A 27834-nucleotide genomic window follows, 5' to 3' on the forward strand; every position below is an offset into this window, starting at 1 on the left:
GACCCGGTCTTGTTTCGACACCTGCGTTCCCCGCAGAGACGCTCTCTCAGCGAGCATCTCAGCTCAGCCCGGAGGCTGGTTAACCAGCGGCTACGTCTGGAGACGGGCTCCATCGCGCCACTCTCCAGCACATCATGAACATGACAACAATCATTACCGAAACGACACGCTGTGGACTTTCTGGCCAAATTCAACCAGAGTAAGTGTTTGCGGTACTAATATTGGGTGTTGACATTCTGCTTAAGCGCCGAGGAACAGGACGAATTCTCTGGCCAGACCTCCTCTGTAGCGAATGTGTGGCTAGGAAGACTGTGTGTGTGTGTGTGTGTGTGTTCAGGTGGCATCCACGATTAAAACCTAATACAAAAATAATACTTTCCAATCCATGGTTCAGTGTTTGTCTTTAAACCCCGACCTCCCTAAATACCTGCATGTTGGCCAGATTGTCTCTTTCATTCATTCAAATTATTTGTGACTAATTGTTAACAAATGGGCCAGATTTGAGGGTCAAAGAGTCGGGGGAGAAAAAAGTACACCCCCGCATGGCATTTTTACGTTATAAAAGTCCATCCTGTGTTGTGTTAATTAGCTTTGCAAATGGCCCAGCATGTCGGGCCGCAGTAGCCACATGGGCGAGCGCCAGGGCCTGTTATTTTAGCTCTGAGGGCCCCCTTTCATATGCAGTCATATTTTCTCCCCGGCTCCGAACGCAAGGCCAAATCCACATTCCTGACGCCGTTTCATGAGCAGACCTCGCAAATTCAAACGCGGGGACATTTCCGCAGATGCTCACGGCCAGTCGTGCACGTCTGATAAGCCATTTCGCCACGGTAAACAGAGGCGCGCTTTGATAATCCGGAATGGCGCTCCGCAGCAGCCACCAGCTACGGTGACCCCGAATAAAGGACGTGCATAATAGCAGCCGGGTCGTTTTCATTGTTATAAATTACCCGCAGGCCTCAGCGTCCGGCTGCAGTCAGGAAGGCCTCTAGCTTCTCATCCATCTCCCTCTGTGGCTCTGTCTGGCTACGGCTGAAAGCGGCGTGATGGTGATCCCAGGGAAACGGTGGGGGGGATACGGAAAGAGAGCAGGAACAAAGGAGCAAAACCCAAAATACATTTTAAAAAAAGCAGACGAGCACACGTTCGAGTCCCCACTCCGCCTTCAGACAAGTGGATCGCGGTGTTGCTGCCAATGTCCACAGGAAACTCCGATGGCCGGGTCACGGGATCAGGTCCTCACCAACAGCTCAAACGCGGCTGGCAGAAAAAGCTCATTACAATCCCGCATGCTCCCCGCGCCAGGAACAACGAGCCAAAGAAGCGGCGGGACCTCGGTGGAGGAAGCCATTAACCGTGCAAGAGGTGATGCAATGATTTTCTTCAAAGAACAAAAACGACCCGAGAATCACATGCATGAACACACCAGTCCTTTTTATACTTATAAAAGCAGGCAGGAGGTATTGAAAAGCGCTCTGGCATAATGCACGGCCTTGTTGCTGTGTGCACGGCAACTGCTACTGTCTGACAGTTGATGGGTGCGCCGATGAAGCCTCTGTTATTGCTTGGGAGTTCGTGGCCTCGGCGTGTGCGTGTGTGTTAACACTTATCTGCTGGGTAAAGGGGTTTATTTTTCCTGCACACCTCACCTTTTCTCACCTCTCCTCAGCAAACGTTCTGAGAAAACCTTTTTTTTTGGTTTCTTCCACCTCCTTCTCTCTGCGGAGACCTGCTTGATTTCTTAATTACAGTGCGAGTGAGAGGCGAACTCTGGGGGGGATTAACAATGTCTGTTTGACGGGTTAAATTCCAAACGCACACACACACACACATTGCAACACATGCAGTGCAATCACTAGGCTAGGCAGTGGCAAGCAGAGGACTTCACACGGTGGTAGTGACATAGTGGCCAACACACTGGCCTATGAACCAGAAGACCCAGGTTCAAACCCAGGTCCTGCCATTTTGTCCCCGAGCAAGACACTTAACCCTGAGTGTCTCCAGGGGGGGGACTGATTGTAAGTCGCCCTGGATAAGTGCATTTGCCATTAAAGTAAGTCTAATGTAATGAATTAATCATGTTCAGTGCGGTTAAGAAATTGACCACGTTTCTCAAAATCTTCCAAAATCTTGACATTCTGTCCTCTGTCTGCACATAACACATCGAGACGGTTGTGAGAAAAAAAACAAACTGTGATGACATCTCCCCAACCAGAAAAAACACAAACGCACAAACTCTCCATCCTCGCTCAATGAGCCGAAATTACGCTGACGTGCTGCCAAAAAGAGCTGCTCCCCACTTTCACGGCCCATTTCCACAGTGTTTCCCTCCTCACTGCTCTCCCTCCACTATGATCACTCTGTTCTCGGCCACACCTGTGACCCCGCCCCGTGTGCCCCCTGTCTGAGCTGTGGCCCATGTGTGGGCTGATTGCATCAGCATGTGCTGCACCCAGATGCAGCTTCAGCGCTGGAGCCGACTGTGTTTGACGTTTATAATGGGGGTTATCTGTGCTGCAAAGCAACGACATAAAAGTCTAAAGTTTAAAAGTGAAGTGATTGTCACATGTGATACACAGCAGCACAGCACACGGTGCACACAGTGAAATTTGTCCTCTGCATTTAACCCATCACCCTGAGTGAGCAGTGGGCAGCCATGACCGGCACCCGGGGAGCAGTGTGTGGGGACGGTGCTTTTGCTCATTGGCACCTCAGTGGTACCTTGGCGGATCGGGATTCGAACCGGCAACCTTCTGATTACGGGGCCGCTTCCTTAACCGCTAGGCCACCACTGCCCCAAGTCCAATGGTGTCACCTCCCTGTAAGCATCAATTGGAAAGTCATTTGGTGGCTGCAAGTAGGAAGAAACAAGCAGGAGCATGAGAACAGCAGCATATATTACACTAGCAGACACACACACACACACACACACACAGCAGTTACAGCAGCCTAGCCAGCTCACCAGGCTCACCACGACTAGCTGCACAATTACAGCAGGAAAGTGTGCAAATAATGGCGTCTGGCATTGTCTCACACTTGCACATCGCACAACTCTATGCACACACACACCCACACACCCTCTACATCCTCCTCTCTTTCTCACACACAGCAGCTCATAATGTCAGTTTAGAAGACAGGGAGTTTGCGTTGGTTGTCACCTTGTACTGTCGGGGTAAACTTGAAAACAAAAATGCACAGCACATACATACCAGCACGCACACGCACACACTCACACACACACACACACACACACACACACACACACACACACCAAACCACAGGCGGCAAGTCACGAGCAAGCGAATGAGAGAGTAATTAAAACACAGTCCTTTCCACAGCTCTCGGCTTCCGGCTGTAAATCTAAGGGGGCTTTCTTGTGGGAGTCTGCATTCCATATTCGGCACGGTGACAGACAGTCTTGCCCCAACAATTAATTCTGATCTCTGCCTGGCTGTGTGAAGCCTGGGTCTGGATGCGGACGGGGAAAGCCAGTCGTCTTCAGTTTCACCTTCCCGGGCGTCTGACGGGGAGCCGCTCTCTAATTGCAGAGTAATTTGTTTGGCATCTCGGCCCTCCGCGGTTCCGCGTTTCTGCGGCGGCTTGGAGCCGCATCTTCTCCGCGGCCCTCGTTTGGCTGCTGCTCTGGTGCACGCGCGCGCGCCGGCACACACCTACGCACTGACAGTGTAAACGGAGGCATCTGACACGCCATACGTACACACACACACACACACACACACACACACACGGACATACAACAAAAATCATCCAAAATCCCGAGCACGTGCACCCTACATAAGATGTTCACACTCGCTCTCTTCAGTGGGTTTGTCATGCGCTTCAGCTTCTCCGTGGCTCCTGTGTCCCACCTGGTTTTCTGTATTGTGTGAGTGGTGCACAAGCCCACAGTTGGGATGAGTTCTGCGTATGGGCATCGTAGTGTTGAAGGTTAAGGACAAAATGTATAATACTAACATAAGATATTAATCAAAGAATGATGAACTTGATATAAGATTACATGAAGAAGAAGAAGTGACGTGATTGTCACATGTGATACACAGCAGCACAGCACACGGTGCACACAGTGAAATTTGTCCTCTGCATTTAACCATCACCCTTGGTGAGCAGTGGGCAGCCATGACAGGCGCCCGTGGAGCTGTGTGTGGGGACGGTGCTTTGCTCAGTGGCACCTTGACAAATTAGGATTCGAACCGGCAACCTTCTAATTATAGGGCCGCTTCCTTAACCGCTAGGCCACCACTGCATTAGTGTGTGCAGGGCATTTTTTTATTTTTAATTTTTTAGTTTAATGAGCATTGCATCTGTGGCAATGATAATTATGTAGCAACTTCCTGTCAGTTATTGTTGGTCTTAATGGACTTAATGATTACAGTTCTGTGGGAGGAATTTGTTGGAACAAGGCAAACATACGGAATGTTAATATAGTATGTTTAGAGAAAATACAGTGATTTATGTTAACCGTGATTATGATCATCTTTTTTCTGGTATTGTTATTGTGGGTATCGTATCACATTATTCATGTCATGTGATTCCCACCCCTAATTCCACATAGCATGTGAAAGTTAGCATTTATCGCCAATGACTGGACTAACTTAATAATACTCATTCATTTGAAACACTCTTCACTCAAATAATATCGCATGCTGTGCCTCTTTTTCTCCATTGCCATTTTGATGGGTACACACTCGACTAAAAACCAGAAGACCCAGGTTCAAATCCCACTTCGTACCATTGTGTCCCTGAGCAAGACACTTTGCTCCATGTTGCTCCAGGGGGACTGTCCCTGTAACTACTGATTGTAAGCGAGAGAGACATTTGTGCACAGCATTGCGATCTGTAAAGCTGGAGGAAAGTAAGGTAAGTAGAAGATTCTACTGCACTGTGCATGCCTTTGCAATGCAGATATGGGGCGGGGGGGTCCCAAAAAAGAGTTGCTCCCCACTTTGAGTGGATTGAGTGGACGTGTCCTGTGCTGAACATTAATCACACTATCAAACTGCCGGGGAGCATTTCCTTTCACACGTCTAATATAATCTGGAAGGAATAACAAAAATACACACAGCATCCTGCCCAGCACTTGCCTCCAATACCACGGCGATAACCGCGTTCACCAAGGCAGACGACCTTGAAATAACTCAATTCAAACGGAAACAGGAGACAGGTAGATAAATGGTGGGATTGTGGGAAATTCAGGGAGGGCATCAGTAGGTAGGCGTGTTGTACACGTGAAGGAAGAAACACATTCGCGGGCTCAGTCCTTGTCAGCTTCCTGCAAGCAGTCGCTACCTTACTCTCCTGAAGTACTGCAGGAAGAGGAAACCACCTAGAGTGGAGTCTGGCCGCCCTGCCAAACAGATATTGCCGCACATTGTAGACGTTGTTATACCGGAACCCGTCAAAATGAGCATGTCTGCGTCAGTCCGACTTGGTCAAGAATTTAAAACTTGGTTTATGAGTGGGTTTGCACGGTGTCTCTGGTTTCATCCCACACCCCACAGACAAGCAGCCTCAGGCAAGCCTAATGCCCACGGATTACTGACATGGGTGTGTTATATTTTTCAAAAGCAATTTACAGACAAGATGTTAATTTAGCTTTGACTTTCAATGATTGGTTATAGGGACATTTATAAAGGAATCCCAACTAAGGGTCCTGGCGAGGGAAAAAATGGTATTAAACTAGTTTATAGGTGTATAATATAATGTTTTTGGGGGGGATTTAATTACACCTTTGCCTAAAACTGTAGATTACACAATACACAAATGCAAAATAGCGGCCATGTATAAGAGATTTCTGGGAGGTGATGACCTGCATATTTCAGGATGTCTTTGCACATCCTTTTTTTGACCTGTAAATTAGAATAAATGTTTCCATTGCAGTAGTTTTCAAATATGCAAAATAGATTTGCCTGAAATACCACCTACATTTTTTTTTTTTCTAATTTGATGTGTTTCCATTAGGCATATTCAACATTCATAGTTTCAATGTGTGCAGTTTGAAGGTTAATGGAATCATGACTATAGTCTCTATAATCCTGAAGTGATGAAGAAGGTATAGAATCGGATGGTTGAATTATTATCAAGGTGACTTATTGCTGTAATAAGTGCATGTTCTGGTTATTTAGTAATAATTAAATTTGACGTGGACTTAAGAAGCATGTGACTCTTGATTTCTCTAATTCCTAAAAGAAAAAAAAGAGAAAAAACTCCAGACGCTGGTAAACTGAACGGGAGGTAAAAAGCAGCTGGCTGTAAGGAAGACTGGTAGTAAAGGGCAGCCCTGTACGCGGGCTGGCCAACGGGCCGACGGCCGGGCGAAAGGCGTTTAGGTCTGCGGTGACAAGAACCATAACAAACAGCGTGGCGCGGCTAATCACTGCCAGCTCTCGGCCCGAGAGCGCTCTCCAAAGCCCTCAAAAGAATTACAGTCCCAACGCCGCGCTAGAGCAAACAACACACTGTTTATTCTTTCGTTCGGCTTGCGCCATTAATCCTCCCCACTGTCAGAGGAGTGTGGCCAGAACTGAGTGGAGTGGTGCAGGGATGAGGGGAGAAGGGCCTTCATTCAGGAAGGTGGGCAGAGGAGGAGAAAGAGGGGCTTCTTTCACTCGCTGCACACGACATTTATCACATCTGTGACCTTCGCCTCCGCCTCCCTTAAAAGCCCCTTAAAGTTCACAAAGGCAGTGCCGTCAATTGACATTGGGCCTCATTGACGGGTTCTTACAGCTCTGGGAGAACTTAAAGCAGCACCTGACAGCAGGACTGGAACAGTAGGGCCTGTTTCACATCCACCAGACGGGGGAGGAACTGGTGGGGGACCCAAGGGAAGGTGTATATCAAGTGATGCAATTTGCACCTGATGTCTTTGAATCATGCTCACAATAAAGATCACAAGACTTCACTAACATGCACCAATAACGCAATTCATTCTGTTTGTCACGTCCCCTGTTCCACCTCCCCACCAGCAGGGGGCGCTGACGCCCGCAAGGTCAACCACCAAGGTCAACCGCTCGCTCATCATTGTGACTTCAGGCCTTTGTTGCTGCTCATTTGAATATCGCTATCGTTTCATCCCTTCGTTCTTTTGCTCTCGCCGTTGCCGACCTCTGAATGAAGATGCTTCTTTCGCCAGCCTCCTGCTCCCACCCTCAAGCCGCGGTAAAGACTGTTCCTTCCAACGCCCCATGCCTTCCCCTATGCCTCCTTACCCAAGTCTCCCCCCTCTCCTGCCTGCTTATGTCAGGTGGCATGCCCATGCTAGTCCCCCCCCCACATGTTCAGCCTCCCCTGTCCCATCTGCTCCTGCACCCCTGGCCTTCCCTGTGACATTTTACATGAACAAAAGATCTGAATGGTTTTAAAACCGGACCTGCAGAAGTATTCTATTAACACCACACCATGGCTCAATACCACAATCTGGCCAAAATATACCAGTGTTCTAAATGTTAAATTCTCTCTGTTAAATGTCCTCTTTTCCTTCCCTTAGCTTTGTGTACGGCGCAAGGGTGGTCGTAGCCTAGTGGGTACCACACTCGCCTCTGACCCAGAAGACCCAGGTTCAAACCCCACTTACTACCATCGTGTCCCTGAACAGGACACTTAACCCTGAGTGTCCCCTGGGGGGACTGTTCCTGTAGCTGCTGACTGTAAGTCACTCTGGATAAGGGCATCTGATAAATGCTGTAAATGTAAATGTGTACCACAGTGACTTTGGTGTCACATGGTTAAGCCAATATGTGGAATGAATATCAAGATCATTTGTGAATATTTGTTGTTACATGATGTAAAGGCTTATTCAACACACACACACACACACAAAGAGCAGGAAAAGGCAGACTCTTATCCTAAAGCCCCGTTGGTTTTCATTCCATTCATCCCTCCCTTCTCATAACTCAACCCATCTGACAACCCTCTCCAGCTTCTCCCCTCCCATGCCACAACAATCATCTCATCTTTGTCCCTCAGTTTCCTCTCTACTCCATCCCGCTTACTCCTACTACTGCGGTTTCACTACAGCAAATATCCATCTCTCCACAAAGATCTGTGATCTATCTTAAATCATTTTCAACGTGTGGCAAGTACAAAAAAACAAATCAAGGAATGTTGCTATCGTAGTGGGACGAAACTCGGCCGTGGCAGAGCACCCCATAAATACGCCCAGATCTTAAACGGCGACCAGAAAATGTGCACTCTGTTCAGCGCCGAAGTGGGAAGACCACGTCTTCGTGCAGATGCTATTCTTACTGCTAATCTGTCCCACCGCACGGCTGCCATTCCTGGGCTCATCTCCACGCCGGCCCCCAAGAAAAGACCCGCGATCAAACCAGTGGCACGAATCCCAAAAAACGTACCGGCGGGGAGCCTGCCGACACTCTCCTCCCTAAACCCCGCACCTCTAGGCTTTTCTCACAGAGTCGGAGAATTTGAAAATACAACACTGGTCACGAGTTTGCATCCTTCCACAATGCTGCTGGGGACCCAGAACAGATGGACTAGACTGGCCCGCTCCTCTGAGCATGGCAAGAAAAACATATTTATATTCATAAGATATGCATAAATACATTTGGTATACATACATACATTATATATATATATATGTATATATGTACTGCCTTGCCTTTTGATCCCATTACCCCACCCTATTTCTCACGCACGGCTGTGGTTAACCACCCAGAGCCTGCAGTCTCGAGCACCCGACTTTCATTTCGACAGCTAGCCCAACAGACGGATTTCAAAACAGTCTCTGGCAGCTACCATTGTCCACCCCCTCCCTGGTCCCACGTCGGACATGCCCAGGACCGGCTGGGTGGCGTGAGCCCGCCTCCGATCAAGATTGATGATGGAACAAGACAGGGCGCAGGAGGGTGGCGACAGTCAAAGAGAGAGAAAAAGAGAAGGGTTGTGGGGGCTCTTGTGTACATTATAAACAGCCTCTCAGGACACTGTCAGCATGTCATACGTCCAGCAGGTCCTTCTGACGGTTTAATTAATCCATTCATCATCGGTCGAGGCTGGACGCTAAATCCGGCAGACAGAGAGACGGCCGGGAGATAATGGCGGAGGTCTAGCAGAAGGAGGGCTTTGTGAGGGAAGGGGACGGGACCGGCGTTGTGGCTAGAGCGAGGCGCGAGACGAATTAACGCTAGGAGTCAAAGCCTGGTGGAGAAAAGAAAGACCCATGTGGTGAGGAGCCCTGGCATCATGATGGCAGCATGATTTCCCATGTCTGACTGCTGCTGGAGATGTGCGTGTAGATTAAAAAAAAAAAAGAAAACGAGAGTTATTGATTTCATTCCCTGATCACTTTGATCACTTTGATAAGCAGAAGCTCTGGCGGGCGGCCGAACCTGATACCTCCTGTGGTTCCAGTGGAACGATGGACCATGTGCTCATCTGGAACACATCTGGGAGGATCTGTTTCTCTGCTCGTATGCGGCACAGTGCGGTGGAGATGGAGCGATGGCTCCCTAGAGCCCAGGGCTCCTCACTCACGTACGTACACACACACACACACACAGAGACATGTCCCCCACCATCAAGTACTGGTCATGGGAGAGAGGTAGTGCTTATAAGAGCTTATGAATGAGGTGAACATCCTTGCTGTGGGACTCTGTGGTCTTTGGATGGACCAGGTGTGTTCTTATGCAAGTGTGTATATTTGTTCATTTTTTTAATGCTTTCTGTCCACTGCAATGATCTCAAAACACAGAAGACGCACAATGTGAGTTCTTTAAGTAGTGAAAGGGATGGTGTTGGAAGAGGTTAAGAAAATAAAAACCGAGCAGGAGGAAATACAGCACCGTGCCTTCCGTGCCGTTCAGATGTGCATGAAAAAATTCTCCTCCTTGGGTTACACAGTGATTTGATTTTTTCTGACGTCTTGTTTAAAACACCAGGGGCTGGAGCCCCGGCTCCTCGGCACCGCAAAATAGCCCCATCCTGTTCGCACCGGCCGTAGGAAAACAAACCCCACACTGGGGCCCACTCTCCGGTCCCCTCGCTCAATGTCACTCAATCACACAGCCACACATGCACAATTCAGCCCCCTCGCTCAGGTCACGGGGCAGTGGGACTCGGTGCTGTCTGGAGCAGAACACTCGCTCGTGTTCCTGAGAGGCTGTTTAAGGAGGAGGAAAGTGAGTCAGGCACGCTGACCACAGGGACACGTAGAGCAGCATGAACCCCAAAGCCAGTGTCATGCCCTTGGCGGCAGTGGGCTGTGTGGTCCGAGCAGATGAGGGACAGGGGTTGATGGAGGAACTATCACGATCCAGTCTTGGGATAACTTTGGCCACATTTGGAGGGACAGAAGACCGCAGTGGACAGACACATCCGCCCTGTTTGCTAATGACTTCGACCGCAAATCCCACTTAAAGACATCTGCCTTGTGGCACAGAGATTAAGTGAAAAGAGTATCAGCATGTGGATGCATCTGCGCTCTCACACACACAACTGAATTAAAAAAGGTGGTATTAGCCAAGTAGGTAACCATTTTGACTATTAACCAAGTGTCCCCGAGGTCTGGTACTCTGGAGAAGAACACCAAACCAATGAGTAAAATGTCAAAGGATAGTTGAGCGCCAACAGACACACAATATACAGCTGCCGTGACCTGCAGGGTCGAAAGTAAGGAAACTTTCCACTGGGCCTGTCCAGAACTGAAGAGGAAGGCTGGAGGCTGGATTGGGTTTCAGGGCCCATTGTCGTCAGACATGGCCACCACACCCAGGGACGGATAGTGAGGCGATTGTGTGAGCATCAGTACAGTGGGAAACGGCCAGACCCAGACGATTCATCATGCACTGTTTACTTAGCCAAAAAGCAGGCTAAAATGAGCTAATCCCGCTATCCGCAGCCAGCACGTAATACGCATGCACATGTGCATGCATGTGAACATGCTTGTGCTGCTTCCGTCCCATCCCAGAAGAGAGATGTTTTTCCACCTACAGGTCACCTACTGGCACCAGTTGTCTGTTTAATCACGGACACAGACGCTGTGGGGAGAGTGTGGAGCACAGCCCGACTGAGCCCAGAGCGTTTGGTTCCAGCTGGTGACTGCGACTGAAACATGCGCCGCGCTGCAGTGGTGTGGTTTACCATCGGGGGTTTTCCCTCAGTTTCCACTGACTCATCGTGTTCGGACACGGACCCGAATAAACACAAGTGCTTCCTATTTAAAAAATGAACTGAAAATAATCATAAAAATAAGTAAAAATAATTATGACGATGACAGTGATGACCCAGGAGTTGGGGTTAATGAAAACAAACGGTCTGAGGTTCAATAGGGAAAGAAGGAGCGTCTGGATTATTCAGGAATGCTGGACTTCCTCTGAGAAAGAAAGCAGAAGAAAAAATTGAAGACAGAAGGCCTGCCTCATTTCACATCTGCTGATTTGAGTACGTCGCACTTGAGGTTAGCAGTGGGGCATAAATCTCTATCAGATTGCATTGGTTGTTGGCGTAAAGTAAATATTGAACATGTATTTATTCACCAACAATGGAAACAAAGGCTGCCCTGTGTCTGAGTGGGAATGCTTGAGTGCTTCGGTGGCGTGGGCCTCCTGATTGGTGGGAGCGTGTTGCCGCTGTTTGGATGTGTGTGTGTGTGTGTGCTCGTTCGGATACATCTCCAAGGACACAAAACTGGATGCATCCATCAAAGAGCTCTCACTGACACATGAGATTTAGCAGAGCGAACAGCTACCCAGACACATCCAGGCCTCTCTGTTTAAACTGGCATTATCCTGGCACAGAAGCCACAAGCACCGCCGAATGTAGCTATAATGCATTTAGCCATGCGAAACAATAGATTAAATTTAGTTGCACAAAACCACATGGTGCATTTAGCAGCATGAAACAGCACATTGCATTTGGCCAGATGAATCTGCATTTAAATGCAGTTACTGAGCCGACACTTTTGTTCAAAGTGAATTAGGGTGACCATAAATGATCTGCAACCCGCAGGACTTTAAAATTACATTAGCAAACAATTTAAGAATTTTTTTTTTTTATTATATTTGCTCTACAAAATGCATTCACCTGTGTACCCTGGGAGAGAACGAGCTGCAACAGTCCTCAGAAGTGTCACAGTAAATTTATGAGACAGGCCAAACCAATGTAAGCTGGCCGTACACTATGCAAACTCTCAGGACTATTCGTCAAATGTCATTGTGCAGGATTGCAAAATTAAAACCCAGCTTCTGTAACGACCCAAGTAACATATTCCACTCAGATGCACAACAACACTGAACTGAATGCTGAAGGTGGAAAAGGTGGAATTCCACCGAAAAATTGATGGCCCCCATCATTAAGGAATTTTGTACCTAACATGGAAAAGAATAATAAAATGATAGACAGGGTGTATGATTGAGACAGGAACTTCTGAAAGGATGTTGGGACTCCTTAGAATCAGCAAACAGTTTGTGTAAACTGGACCACACTGAATTAAAAGGAAGGTTCCAGACTTGGTTTTGGGAACATTGAGTGAAAAGGAACAGTTTATTTTTAGTCCTAAAGAGTTGAGATAAGAGACAAGGGGTGCAGGCTTGACTTTTAAAAAAAGCCTGTGGCTAAATGGAGGGTTGATGTCAGTTAGTACACCTCTGTACTATGTGTGTAAAGTGATGGGCTTAAAGGCCATTTTTTCCCCACAAACCTTCCCAGTAGAAACACAAGTAATGAATGATTATATCTAGAAACACAATTAAGAAGTTCCGGCACCATCTATATTGCATTCCACCATCATCATCAGCTCTGGCAGGACCTCCTTCATGTCTGAAAAAATTACTAGAAGAACTGGGGAAAGTTTTGAACAGTGCAGGTGAAAAAAAAACAGATGGAGATCGGCTACATTAACGCTGTGAGCCAAACAACAGTGTGCAGTGTGCCGTACAGTGGTGGTAAGAATATGGGTGGGAATCCCGGGCGGCGGGCTCTCCTGAGGGCACCATCACCAGGTTCACTGATTTCAGGTTCCTGTTACAGGAACAACCAAACTCCACTGGAGGTATAAAATGTTGGCGTGACAGCCACTGCAATGCTCTCTTAAACAACTTAAACAACACAGTGGGAATGGGGAATAGCCATATATGTATATTGTTTTAATATAAAATATAATACAATGATTCTAATCATGTGTAAATTGAGGATTTGTAAGTGTATTACATGTTAAGTAATTCATAATAAAATCCGTACTAGTATTTTTGAGCCAGTCTCCCACAATTATCAGTGTAATCTACGCTTAGTGCAAGTTGATAATGTAACCTCTGTCTTCCATAATTCTATAAATGTTTCAATGTCTGTCAGTTTTGTCCTCCATCCAGTCCAACACGCTCCTTTGTAAAAAGGGGATCTCTTTGGGAACAGAGGACCCGGCTCATCACCTGTCATTCCCAGCTCACTGGTGCAGACATGTGGCCCAACCACGCTGAGAGCCAGCAGCAACAGCTAATGGGAGCGTCATCTCCAGGCTCCCTGGAGGGTGAAAGGAACCTTGTTATTTATGTCCCGAGGTCGGCAGGTCATATGATCTCACACTTCGTGGAACAGCTCTTTGATTCATCCTCACACACCTGTCAGTGGAGCTCACCGTTCGAGCAGAAGATGAATGGACAGAATTGTGACCACCCATCATGGACAGTGCTTGGTTTTCATGCCCATCTCTGTCTCCACCTGTCTCTAGAACATCTCTATTTTCCCTGACACAACACCAACAATCCATCACACACCCATTGCTTTGCTTACAGTAGCCCTGGCAGAGGCAGTAGAGCCCGAATTGTAACCTTCCCAAAGAAAGCCTGTTTAATGGGTGTTCTGGGTGGTTATGAGGGTCACAGGGAAATAAATAAAAGTTATTCCCACCATAACTACTTCTGATATGAGCCCCAAAACAATACCTCTTCTGGAGTATTTATTAGGTGTAGCACACTGGACGTCTCCCTGCTCAAATTCCTGATGCTGAGTAAGGCTGCCATTTAGAGGAAGAACGATAAAACTTTCCTTTTTTTTAATAGCCATCAGTATAATGTGATTTCAGGAGAGACGGAAAAGGCTGGATTTCATTAAATGATTAATTAGGCCTTGAAGAGAAATTTGCGAGCTGTACGACCAAACATAAGTCTCTCTGTTTGAAAGAGCTCTTCTGGGAGAGGGTTGAATTTCGGGTCTACAGGACGTGACGCAGCTGCCAGAAACGTGGGTAGACAGCGGCCAGGTAAGGCTGGGAACCATCTCTGGAGTCACGATGGCCAGGAAGGAGCCTGCTGTTCAAAGTGCATGGTCAACTTAACAAGAGTGTGCGCTCCATGCCTGTTAGCTAGATCCGAATGCAAGCAATGAGTGCACAAGTGTAAAAAAAAAAAAAACTATCTGAAGCACCGTTAACAGATCACACAACTCCATCACTCAATTTCTGAACAACACTCTTTGAAAACATTGGCACAGCAGTAATTCTCAGTCTCACAAGCTTGACAAAGCAGAAGTCACGTCAAGCAAAGTAAACTGGAGTATCCCTTGTGTATTTGCCAGTCCATTGGACATCTAAGATTGAGGCCTTTCCCTACAGCCTTCTTTCTACATCATTCAGATCTACAGCAGCAACATTCATTGTGTTCTTTTTGTACAAAATGCCTTTCATTGGGATATGAAAGGAAAAGTTGGGTACTGCTATAAATTGCTACAGCCCTCTTGGTTATCACTACATGATCATAATTACTGAAGTGACATCTGCATGAATTTACTTGAATTTTCCTCACAATATTCAACTGTCATATTTCTCAAATTAGTAACAGAATTAAGAACATTCAGGGAATGGATTTGATTTACTTTCACTTAAAGGGATCTTTGCAATTGATAACAGTGCTTCAACACTATTCGAAAACCCACTACAAAGTGTGAGCAAATATGTACATTCAAGGTATTAGGGGATAGAGTGAGAAACAAAACCCCTTCAGTAAACATTAGTACCAAAAACATGCCCATACTCAGAGTCTTGAAGGTATTCACTGTGGTATGGAGAACCCGGGACTCCCGTCCACACCGGTCGGAACACTGGACACATTAAGGGGATACGTCAGCACCCTGGCACAAAACGACATGCCCATTTATGGTCTCAAAACACAAAACTGCCTGCCTTTGACAGTAATATTCTGGACCCATGTGTGACATATGATTGTAATATAAAACAAATACAAACAAATAAAACCGCTACTAAAGCAAAGGCTTTATGTCAGTGGTTAATGTGCAAAAAAAAAAATAAAAAAGGTGGACGTAAATTTTCCAGGCCACAACTTTTGGTTCTGTTTTTACTGGAACCAGCGGCCCAGAGTGGCTTAATGCAGCGATGAACTCCCACAGCTTACCTTTCTGCTCCATGATCCAGAGGAGGTTCAGCATAGGCCATAACAGTGATTTATTTGTCAGAAAGACGTCTCGTACCGGACAGATGAACAATGGATGTCATGGGTTCTGATGACCCCAGCCTCCACTGTGGCTTATACAGCGATGACAGGTGGGCAAGCCGCAAAGAGGCTAAAAGTGTTTATTTATTGTCGTTGAACTGAGGGGGGGAGCCATAAACTGCGAAATCGCGCTTCAGACGACTGGCCGCGATGGGAGACCAACACAGCAAAGTCGAATATGTGTGCAGCAGTTTACACTGCTGACTTGCAGATGGAGAGCGTGGCCGAGGAGCGGGGCCGCTTTGACGTGGGTGGGGAGGGAGAGGGGCGAAGAAAATAAAAATACACAATCGGGTGAACATGAAAAGCTGGTGAGACGGAGTTCGGGGCGTAAATTTTCCACGGTCCATTGGCGTTCTCGTTTTAATGTTCTCTGTGCTATAAAAGTAATCAGTTTGGCTTAAATCACTGCTTTCCAAGCTGTCAGCCTATAGCAACTATGAGACGGAATAAAGGGTCCCGCTGAAATGACAGCGAGGAGGAAAAATATCATGGTGTCTGGTCTTGGACTGCCCTGTGAAAGCTATGGCTGAAGTAATCTCTTTTAAGATTTTCCGGTCTAAAGCAAGAAATGCGCGTCAGTGTGTGTGTGTGTGTGTGTGTGTGTGTGTGTGTGTGAGTATGAATCTTCATAAGCAGTGTTAACAGCTCGTACGCTTGCTGATCGAGCAACACTTTGTTCCAAAGGCCTGGGATAACACATCTCCAGAGCGTATTTGGGACTGGAGGAGGAGGCTGGTCAAGGGCACTTCATGTTTGCCATGGCAGTCTGTTAGCCAAGAGCCATGTTGATTTAAGATGAACTGATTTGCTGAGTTAAACTGCCCTGTAAGCCCTTTAACATTTACACAGGACAGGGCCTACTGTGCTGCTCTTTGCAGATGTCACCAGCCTTCACTGTCAAAGCAATAGCCGGCGCATCACGCCGAGGTCATATTCCATAGCTCCTGGACCATACAGAAAGAGACTGACATGGGACTGCTGTGACCTTAAACAGCCCTGAACCCCCCCTGGTGCCACACGGGGTTTGGACCACCAAAGGCCAAGTAAAATGTGTTTGGTCTGCAAATTACTGAACATTTCAGACCTCTAAAATGGGGCTTCTCAATGACCATGTTCATTTGTTTAACAGCATAATTAATATGATCATTGATTTCGTAAGAGACAATTGGTCTGAGCTACACCTGGTCCAGCTCCAAAAAATGTGATCCAGCTAAAACTGTAGTGTAGCGCAAAAAAAAACCAAACTGGAAAAGTACTTTTCGGGTTAGCCGCGCTTCGAAGCCGGGGACGCTGAAGGCCTCAGACACCCGAGCATAATCTCATCCCCCATTTCCTTTTCCAGGAAAGCCAGCCAAGAGCCTTCCAAGGCCAGCGGCTAGGACAGTTCTGCCTGCGGTGCGAGGCGAAGGTCAGTCATGCCTGGGTCAGACGGAGGAGGGCAGGAGGCGCGTATCTCTAAAACACACACGCGGCAGCTCATAAATCACACGCCGGCATCTGCGCTTATCAGATGAGAAATATATGTTGAGGAAAACGCCAGTGACCCCTGTCTGACCTCCAGGGGGCCGGGGGGCTCCAGACAGAGTGACGGAGCGGCGAGATTTGCATGATGCTGCAGGAGGTCATGGATTATGGAAATGTGGCGGCTATCATGCGCCGGCCTTTGAAAGGGCATGTAAATCTGGAGGGTTTAACGGGAGCATTGATCTGTGCTCCACAGAGCAAGCGGGTCGCACACGGAGCTGATGGCTGATAAGAGCCACTGGCGGGTTTAGCTTGGCAGTTATCCAGAGAGAGGGAGAGCAGAGTCACTCAGGCTTGCCTCTAGGTAAACCCTGGTACAGAGGGGGGGGGTCCAGCAGTGACGGAGTCAAGCCGGGGTCGCGCTCATCGGCCCCTTCCTTCTCAGTAGAGGTGTGAACCTTCACTGGTCTCACGATTCAATTCGATTATGATTAGCAGTGCCTCGATATCGATGCATCGCGATGCATTCCAGCCATTTTCTACATGGTCACATGATGTTTCCAAATACCAGAGTCTCATACGCCTGTGTGGACGCTCTGATTTGCTCCAGAGCAGAAAAACTTGTTACGTCCGCACTCACCTTGTAACAGTTGTATATACTGGTAGTTCTCCTCAAAATGCACATGGCACTATGTTGTGGGCGGAGTTAATCGTCTACCCCGGTCCTGATGCAGATCGACATGTCCACCAAGCAGAGGAACCGAGGTCCTTGTATTATTTCATCTTGTATTACATAAAAGAAGTAATATTTGGTACGTGTAATGTCCAAATTGGTCACGTGAAAATACATGCGGCGTGGCGCTGTTCCCAGATCAGGCTGAAATTGAATTCCACGTCATCATGATATTATTGATTATGTTCTGCACTGCATCGATGCAGAATCGTCCACGTCTGCATCTCGATGCATCGATTATACGATTCATTTTAACACCCCTACTTCTCAGTCTAATGTGTGATGTGCTTTCCATGCTTTTCATGCCTTGAGGCTCAATACCATGGGTGTGTGTGCATGTGTGCGCATGGACCATCCCTCTCACCATTGTCCTTGCCCTCGTCTGCTCTACAAACATACAGGCGTAGCATGTCAGGGGTTCGCAACCAGCCTCTCCCTTTAATTCCTATCCTCACTACAGATTTATGTGCCGCGGAGTAAATTATCGCTGCGCTGCGCTCTAATCAGCGCTGCCCTGTCTGGCAGGAATGCTGCCCGTTGGTGCCAGCAGCTCAGACAGAGGGGGGCCTGAAAGAACCAGGGGGACGTGTTGCCTTGGCCTGGAGAAAAAAGAGAGACGGAACTGTAACGGTCATTGTGACCACCGGATAAATTGGCACACACACACACACAAACCCACATGCCCAGCACACACACATATTCCAATTACATTTACGGCATTTATCAGACGCCCTTATCCAGAGTGACTTACAATCAGTAGTTATAGGGACAGTCCCCCCCTGGAGACACTCTTGCTCAGGGACGCAATGGTAGTAAGTGGAGAATGTGAAGTGGGTGGTAGTAGCCTAGTGGGTAACACACTCGCCTATGAACCAGAACACCCGGGTTCGAATCCCACTTACTACCATTGTGTCCCTGAGCAAGACACTTAACCCTAAGTTGCTCCAGGGGGGGACAGTCCCTGTAACTACTGATTGTAAGTTGCTCTGGATAAGGGCGTCTGATAAATGCTGTAAATGTAAGTCATCACAAGCCAGAGAGAAGATCTGGATGTTCAGGTAAAGGAAGGTGCCGTTGTGACAGATAATGTGATTCTGCAACCGGTTAAAGTACCATGGAGAAACAACGCTCGTGCTTTTTTTTTTTAAATCTTATTTTCATCCTTCACTCTGAGGTGAATGAGATGTGCTGACCCGCACAGAGCGGTTGCCATTTTCACCAGGCTCAACAGGAAATGCCAGGAGATGGGATTTAGCAAACAAAGGCCGGGAGGCATTGTTGGTCCTCACCCCAGAGAACTGTGTCCATCTAACCACAGCTGATTCTAATCGACCTGCTGGTCACCATTGTGTTTCTTTAGCAGGGAGCAGGAGCGTGGCTTAACACAGAGTGACACAAAGTGAGAGAGCAGAGTGGGGGCAATCATAGAAAACAGACATGAATAATAAGCTTAAGCGCAATGGAGCTGTGAAAGCAGCCTTTAAAAAAAAAAAAAAGGGATCGATGGACTAAACCTCTAAAAATGAAGAGTCTCAAGGTTATGAGCCTCAAGATCACTTGAAAATGATAGATTCAAGGTGAATTGAGAAAAGAGGGCATGTCTTACTCTGCATTTGCACATTTAAATGTGACTGTTGCTGCAAAGAAAATTGTTATTTTATGCCTCTAGTGGGCAGAGTGACCTAGTGAGTAAAACCTATAAACCAGAAGTCACAGGTTCAACCCCACTTACTACCATTGTGTTCCTGAGCAAGACATTTAACCCTGTTCGTCTCCAATGGGACTGTCCCTGTAACTAATGACTGTAAGTCGCTCTGGATAAAGTTATAGTTGGAGATACTGAAATGCTTTTTCCAAAACATTCAGTCCCGAATCCCCCAGCATACCAAGCGTCAGGTCCCATTGGTGTGGTGTGGCTCAGCTCATGTGGGAAAAATAGGATGCACATTTACAGTGTTCTTCTTTTGTTATTAATTGCTCTTCATAATTGTTCCAGGTTTGATCAAATGATTTAGGGCAATTACAACCATCTGCTGACAGCTCCACCATCGACCCTCCTTTTCTTAGTGTTTTTTCTTCATGGGTCTACCTGGAAATGTATTTAATTTCCATCTTCCAGTATTTTCAGTGGATCTCGTCCCAGCTTTCACAAGCTAATGAAGGGAACTAATCACAGTACTTGCAGACAGATATTCTTCTGTCCGCTCCAGCTCGGAAGAGGAGGGGAGGGGGGTTCCCTTTGAAACGGGTGCGGTTTGAGTCAGAGGTGGCCCGCAACCTTACTAGTACTGTAAAGTCATACTTGATACATCTGGAGACCCCCTCCTCCCACGCAGTCACCCACCCACCTTCACTCCCTCTGCCCTCTCCTCAGTAAATCCAACCTCTGCCTGGGGCCAGAAAATAACACCAACCCCCTACACACCCGACCGAGGCTCTGTAGTGGTCCCCCAGGCTACATCAACACCCTCCCCAGCACAGACCATCCCCAAGAAGCCTCAATGTACATGTCACCGCTTATGGCAAGCGACAGCTGACAAATACGCACATTCGGACCCCCAACCCAACACACCCATCAAAGTGACATCACTCGTGCATATACTCAACACACACAGGACAATTATAAAGAGAGCGCATGAGAGAGATTGTGAAAGAAACTGTCAATTCCACACTAATCAAAGAGTCAGGGGGATGGTGAAGAGTAAGTGTGAGAAAGCCAAAGAGATGGGGGCTTTGGGGAGAGAACATATGTTAGTCATTGCCATCGTAGATCCCAAGTGCAGTTGTGTACTCAGCACACTTAACGGCCAGGCTCTGGAAAAGTATACTTTACAATTCATTGCTTCCTTCTCACAGAATTAAAGGTCTCTTGTTAAAAGCTAAAACCTGTCAAACGAAAGCAGCTTTTACTGCAGAGCAAACTCTCGGGTTTGGCTCTGTCTAGGGCCCACTTCCCAATGAGCTTGTTTTATTTTTACTGAGGGATATTGCACACCTTGGACCCTAATGTGCATGTCGTGTGAGAAAATGGGAGAGAGCAAGGTGGAAAGCTCAAAGTCAAAACCTTTGTCAAGGTGCGTTAAAATTTACATGACAAGTTGTTAACAGATTCCACCCAGCACAACACCAGGCTACTAGACCTGGTCATGAGAATGGAGCAGAACAGGCTAGCCTATAGCATCCACATTACATGTACACTCACTGACAGTCTGATCAAGGGGAACATTAAAAACTGAATTATTGGGTTAGTCAGACCAAAACTTGTGTAAACATCAGTCCGTTTTGACCTGGATGTGATTTAAACCTGATGGGATAGCATGCATTTCATTTGTAAAATAAGAAAAGTATACCGCACATATGAAAAATCCACACAGTCAGACACAGACACTGTTAAGTTCACCCTAGCTAGGGTACCGGGCCACAGTAGCACCAATATACCACTATTACCACATATTTCAGTACGATGCCACCGTCTGCCGCTGCTTCTGTTTGTTTTCTCAGAGACACGGAATCAAGCGTCCAGACTACTGGCAGACCAGTGAAGAGACCAGCAAATAAATCCTGGTTCCTGACAACTGCTAAACAAGGACATACCATGAAACATACCAGAGGGTCACCACAGCCACCACCACCGTTACAACTACAGCTTTCAGGGATCTTCAAGTGGACCAGTAACATCAAGAATGGACATGTAATGTAGAACATTACGGACTGGACTTCTCCAAACCTTCAACTGTAGGACGTTTTTTTTTTTCTTATTGGACAAATAATCACCAACCCTGCACTGACACCACTTGCAGGCTCACTCTACCCTGGAAGGACGTTCCTCTCTTTATCACTCCTTCCCAACGTTTCTTCCCACCTTTTTTTCCTTTTATGTGTGTGGAGGTTTTCCTTGTGTGCAGAAGAGTCAAGTGTGGAAGGTGTCAACTGTAGGACTTGTCAAGGCCCATTGAGACGTACTGTAGTTGATTTTGGGCTTTATAAGAAATAAATGTTGTTGTTGTTGTTGTAAAACTGCCCGATTCACTGCTCAACATGGTGCCAGTCTGGACCATGACACAATAGGTCATCAAGAAGAAGTGCAATACTAACAAGGGGCCGTCCTATCAATAAATTGATTTCCCTCCTGTGCTTGCATACTAGGACCAACACAGCAGTCAGAATAAATGGCCCAGTTGAGCAATAACTGAAGATCAACAGAACTGTGGATCGTACTGAGTGTAGGGTTAAGTCTGCTCTTATTAAGTGGATTATAGCATGTGCAGCACCCAACAGACTAACTCAATCCACTTTGAGCAGAAGTCAGTCATTTTTGCCCTCGGAACACATAACTGGTAAGGGAGCGTCTACAGTTCCCACTGCACTCACCCCATCACACACCATTCCCGGGAATAGTTCCTTTTAATGGGATTTTAATGAGATCTTTAGACAGAGAGCAATAGCTGCCACAATGGCTTCTGATGGAAGACTGCGAATGCATTAGGATCACAGCCAGGATGCTTTAGCTTTTAAAGCAGCACCCAGAGTACTACCATCTGAAATCGGATGGGAGAAGCTTTGTTGCTGATAATTCATTAGGCTTAGCTCTGCCTGCCACACCATCATTCGACCAGTCTTGTGAATATGAACTCCAATGACCCTAAAGTGTTCCCCACAGCGACAATATATGAACTCTACAGTGTCACTGAAAGGTCTGACGTCACGGCGACCATTAATTCTTCAACATCAACATTACTGCTGTACATGTGCTTAAAAAATGCATGCAATCTGATGGAGCGTCGCAGCGCATTACAGCAACATGGTTTACATCCATCACATGCAGGCTTAATCACATGAGACGGCCAACCCCCTAACGTAATGGTAGCAATGCATTAGTAGCTGGGCCTGGTCTAAGTACTTCTCCCTTTTAAACCACACTCAAATAAATAAACTGAATTAAATTAAAAAGAGCACATAGACTTGAAGTAGATGGGTCTCTCAGGTTAGGTGTTTTTCACCAAAGTACCACACTTTTGGGGTAACAGTTTGTCACTGAAAATGTGTCCGGTGGTCCAGTGCCTCCCAGCAGCCCCTTCCATACAGTAAGGGAAACAGACAGTGTGATATCGTTAACGTCTCATCATCCTCTCTTCCAGTGGTCCCTGTTTGACCTCAATGCACCACTAACCTGCTCCAGATTTCCGGTGCAAGTGTAAAAATGTGTGTGTCTGTGCGATTGTGTGAGCACATGTATATGTCTGGCCCGGAGGTATCAGTTTCTCTTGCCGAAGGCCCCCTGTGTCCCTGCTAACCCCCCATAAGGACAGCACGGTCATAAAACGAGAGCCTTGTTTGGACGGATCGTTCCCCCTCCAGAGTTCTGTCTGCTGGAACGTTCTCTCCCTTGTTTCCTGTTCCCATGTCTCCTGCACACCTCTGAAGACACACTTGAGGTGTCTGAGGGAGGAAGAAGCCAGTGCTAAGCCTCCAGACAGATCTCCCACACTGATACGGCACAGGCCAAACAGATTTGTTCAAGTGCATACCACGTACCGGACATCTGAGCAAACAGCATATGGTTTACCTGACACGTTACAATCCAGTATGTGGCTCCATGGGTCAATGCCATAAAAAGGCGCCCAAGAACAATGTTTGCATACACTGTTAGAATCAATAACCATATTAAACGTTTGAATATAATTGATTAATAACAATAACAACAACATTTTATGAAATTCAAGTTGGCTGAAATAGGCTTTTTCCAGTGCAAATAAACACAACAGAACAATCAGTCCAGCTGCTTTATTGCTTATAACTGCACAGTCTCACTGTATATTAAAGTGTGATAAACTAAACAGTTGACTACCTTTCATTGGAAAATATAAAAAAGTGGGTCAATATTCCTGCACTCACAATAAAAGAGGATCAATACAAGTATACAGTGAGACAAAAATGGTGAAAGCGTGTGTCAGCACCGAGGGTCACTGGCATTTCTGAATAACTGCTGTGCCAAAAATGATCATTTGTGACAGAGGGACGGCACGGAAGCACGGGGGTTGTGCAAATCGTCTGTGAAAAGAGGCGTGCTGCAGTCGATGTTGTTCGCCGCATAAACACCTTCGGCTGCACTGGACCATTAAAAAAGCCATGTCATATTAAAGGCTCCGCGCGGTGTTAAATTAAGTTGAAGGACATTGTGCACCATAATATAGTGAGAAAAAAATGTGTTTAAGGTGAGATTGAAACCTGGGTCGCTCACGGCATAAACCCGCATTAACATAACACACTTGGATGTTCCAGCAACTTGATATTCACAGCGAGGAAGTAGGGAACTTGGACACTAACAACCAATGACGTATTCGTATTTTTACATGACCAGGACAGAGTCACTGACACTGATTAACATTGTGAAATGTGAAGTGATTGTCACTTGTGATACACAGCAGCACAGCACACAGTGCACACAGAGAAATTTGTTCTCTACATTCAACCAATCACCATGACAGGCGCCCGGGGGGCAGTGTGTGGGGACGGTGCTTTGCTCAGTGGCACCTCAGTGGCACCTGGCGGATCGGGATTCGAACCGGCAACCTTCCTGATTACGCTAGGCCACCACTGCTGGTCGAAACATGGCTCTGCCCCAGGGGACGATTATGCAGGGCAAACCTTTGCAGGCAAAACGATTTAAACAAACATATGAATCGGAAATAATATGAATATATTTTAGTTCATGAACGTTAAAAGCAGTGTGCAGTGAGACGTAATGTGTTTTTTTTAAGCGCTTAATTTTCGACTCTACGATCAGCGATTGGCATATGCTACAATGGCTGCCATCAGCACTGGAAGGTTTCTAGCAGCGAACAAATCGAATATTGCTCCGCACTGCCCTGAGCGACCAAATTGTGGAAGTTCAATTCCGATTCACTGCCATGTTAAAAAGAATCCTGTGGTTATTTTAAGGAAACGCACCGTAAACCTGATTTGTGATACATTATATAAACCAACTCGCCCAGCATTAGATGTTAATTGATGTTAATGTAATGGCACTTGTTTGAGGAGTTTGAGGAAGTGCGAGGATTTAACTTGATAGGGACCTCTGGAACAGTCTGTTTGGAAGTTTTTGGCCCAAAAGCGGCCACCAGATGAAACGAATTAGTGCGCATGTATCGTGAACCAGACAAGAGGAACACCTGAAGGCCTCCCCTGGCCCGAGCGACCTGGGAACGACATGCCGTAACTTGTTTTGGTCTGTTTGGGTTTAAATGTGAGGCGAGGACCCTCAGTCCCAACAGAGTGCTCTGCTCCAGTCCTGTGGATTTGACCACAGAAATAAGAGTGAGAAAGAGAAGGAAAAGAAAGTGAGACAGTCATATCCAGGATGAGGTGATGGCAACTAGACTACAGGTGAAAGCTGTCCTGACAGCCAATCGTAACAGCCTTTGGGCTTGGACGGAATACCTTGTTAAATATCATTTTTCCCTTCGACTTCTGAATATTACTCAAATGGGACAGGTCACTTTTAGGTAAAGGTAACAGTATGGTTGTTTTTCACCCAGAAATCCATATTTCTGCTCCGAATGAAGCCTTTACGGGAAGAGGATTTTTAAAAGGAGGCGTTGACTAATATAAGACCACCTGTTTGGTAGTCTAGGGGACCGGTGTACATTGCTGGTGCAGAGTGTGTACTACAGAACAAACAGCAACGTATTTTCAGCACAGTAGTGTGCAGTGTGTTCGGAGAACCAGCGTGCGTGTGTGTGTGTGTGTGTGTGTGTGTCTGCAGGCGCTTCATGGTGGGGAGTTAAAAAGAGAAAGAGACGAAGCAAGAAAAGCCACTCTCTCTTTCATCTGTCTTTTCATGTGTCTTTTATCCCGCCGACCGAAGAAGGGCCGCCGATCGTTTGATGCCTTTCAGTTCTGCAAGAGATGCTTCCTGCCTTCCATGCAACCTGTGAGGTGGTGCTTAATTATTTTTATGTCAGCAGGAGGAAGGTGTGATGAGGGGGGTGGTGGGGGGGACATGTCCGGACAGTGGGCTTTCTTTAAAGATGCAAACCACAAAAAGTCTCGTCTGAACATTTCCATTACAAACAAAACTAATTAGGGATTATTTCCGCTTTTCCCTTTTTATGGCGCCTGAGGGACGATCACAGTGTGACGATGTCTGCCTTATCTTCAGACAGATAGATGTCTCTCCACTGGTTGGAATTCAGACAGACAGGAAAATGGTGAAAGGTATGACATCAGAGCTCATGGACCAGGCTGCACGACAGATCGAAAGTTTATCCAGACTTTCCAGCCATTCATCTGGAGCTGTAGAATTGGCCACCTCCACAATTTCCACATGACTTCACATTTGTAGTTCAAAGAGACTTTCACACTGAAATGAACTGATTAAACTCATCAGATGGCAGAAATAGTAGTCGGTATTCACAAGGAAAGTCAAGGAAAATGGCTGTGATCTCCTGCCAGAGCTAGGCCAAGAAAACCGGATAATCTAACAAATCTGATAAAGAGGCCGAGTTTACTCAGCAGGACAGATACTTATTCAATCAGGGTGAGAGAGGACCCGTCCTAAGGAACATCTAGTCTGCGTGCGAATCACTTTTGAACTGAATGGCATGTATAGGAGATGCAGTATATGAAATATGGCACCACAAACTGGTAGTGGTAGAGGGTGGTAGCAGCCTAGTGGGTAACACACTCGCCTATGAACCAGAAGACCCAGGTTCAAATCCCACTTACTACCATTGTGTCCCTGAGCAAGACCCTGAGTGTCTCCAGGGGGTATGTAAATGTATTAATGACACAACAAATGTGTTTCAAAGTGTCTCAAATGTGTCGTGTGTCTCCTGCATTTATGGACAAACTTAACCTCACCATTAAACAGGTGACACCTAGGTCAAAATGACATAGAATCTACCGGACCAGCTCACAAGGGAAAAGTTGCTACGATCTGTGTGGCATCCCCATGAAAGCGAGTTAGCGGGGGGAACATATTGGTTTCGATTGTTTGCTTTTCTTGTAATTTTGTTTTCGTCGCCGTAATTGGAATCCGTGGGTGAGCAAGCTTGGTTGAACACACGTGTGGAAGTCATTTGATCTGATCGAGCACAGCGGAGGGCTTGTGTGTATGCATGCCTGTATGTGTGTGTGTCTGAGGGAGAGGAAGTCCTTAATGATCCCCACGCGTCCCCTGCCTTTGTCGCCACTCCTCCTCCAGCGTCTCCTTGGCTCAGCTCATTAGCGTAGACGCCTGGCTGGATTAACCACAATAAGGCACATGGCTCAGGCCTGCTCAAGCAAGCTCACACCCCTGTACGCACATCCCATGACTATAAACATGCACATACTACAACACACACACACACATCTTCATGGAAATGACTGTTTGGTGGGGCGCATGAGGTAAATTGACCAGATTCACTGCGGTATTACCGACAGACTGGGTTGACGTTACACATTCAGGGCTTGGCTTGAGAGAAGACGGAATTCTTCTCATTCCTAAAATGAGATATCTGTAATAAATACACCTGCACAAACCATTAAGCAGGCAAAGTGAATGCTGAACTTAGCCCATAACCAGATGGAAACTGGCACACACAAGAGACGTAAAAAGTCTGAACGCGCCAATAAGCCGTCCTTTGTCCATTGAGTAAAGTGAGGGATCATGGAGTTCTGTTCCTCTTTAAAGATATTAAAAGCTCTTTTGAAAATGAGGGCTTAACCACACAATGCAAAACAAGTGAGACTCATTAAGAGGAGCAGCAGTTGTGTGCTTGGGACACCGGCCAAGTCCCAGCGAGAGTCAGTTTTTCACTCAGTTTGATCAGCATGATAGTGACGAGGTCATTTCCTGCTTCGCTCCAATTCTGTATGCTCGTCAGGCGTCATTCCATTTTGATTAGGTATGTATATGTGTGTGTGTAAGTGTTTAAGTTACCATTAGGGTCCATGGAATCAGATCTTTGTGAGGGTCATAGGCAGGGTATGTCCTGCTGGGTAGATAATCTAGATACTCGATTCAGATACTGGACCAAAATGTTCTCCTTCAATTTCTCGCTTCCCTGTATACACACACACACACAAACTTTCTTAAAAGATTTGGGTGCATTTCAATCAGTCTTGTAATCACGGGTGGCTCCCGAGGAAAAAACACCTCCCCCTTTCCAC

At 46.7% G+C, this 27834-nt stretch overlaps 1 protein-coding gene across 2 annotated transcripts in view; it reads right to left on the bottom strand.

Moving 5' to 3' along the window:
• Window positions 1-27834, bottom strand: part of bbs9 (Bardet-Biedl syndrome 9) — an 83783-nt gene that overhangs the window by 9609 nt on the left and 46340 nt on the right. The gene's annotated exons all lie outside the window — the stretch shown is intronic.

The sequence above is a fragment of the Denticeps clupeoides genome, chromosome 5 (genome assembly GCF_900700375.1).
Source record: "Denticeps clupeoides chromosome 5, fDenClu1.1, whole genome shotgun sequence".
NCBI lineage: Eukaryota > Metazoa > Chordata > Actinopteri > Clupeiformes > Denticipitidae > Denticeps > Denticeps clupeoides.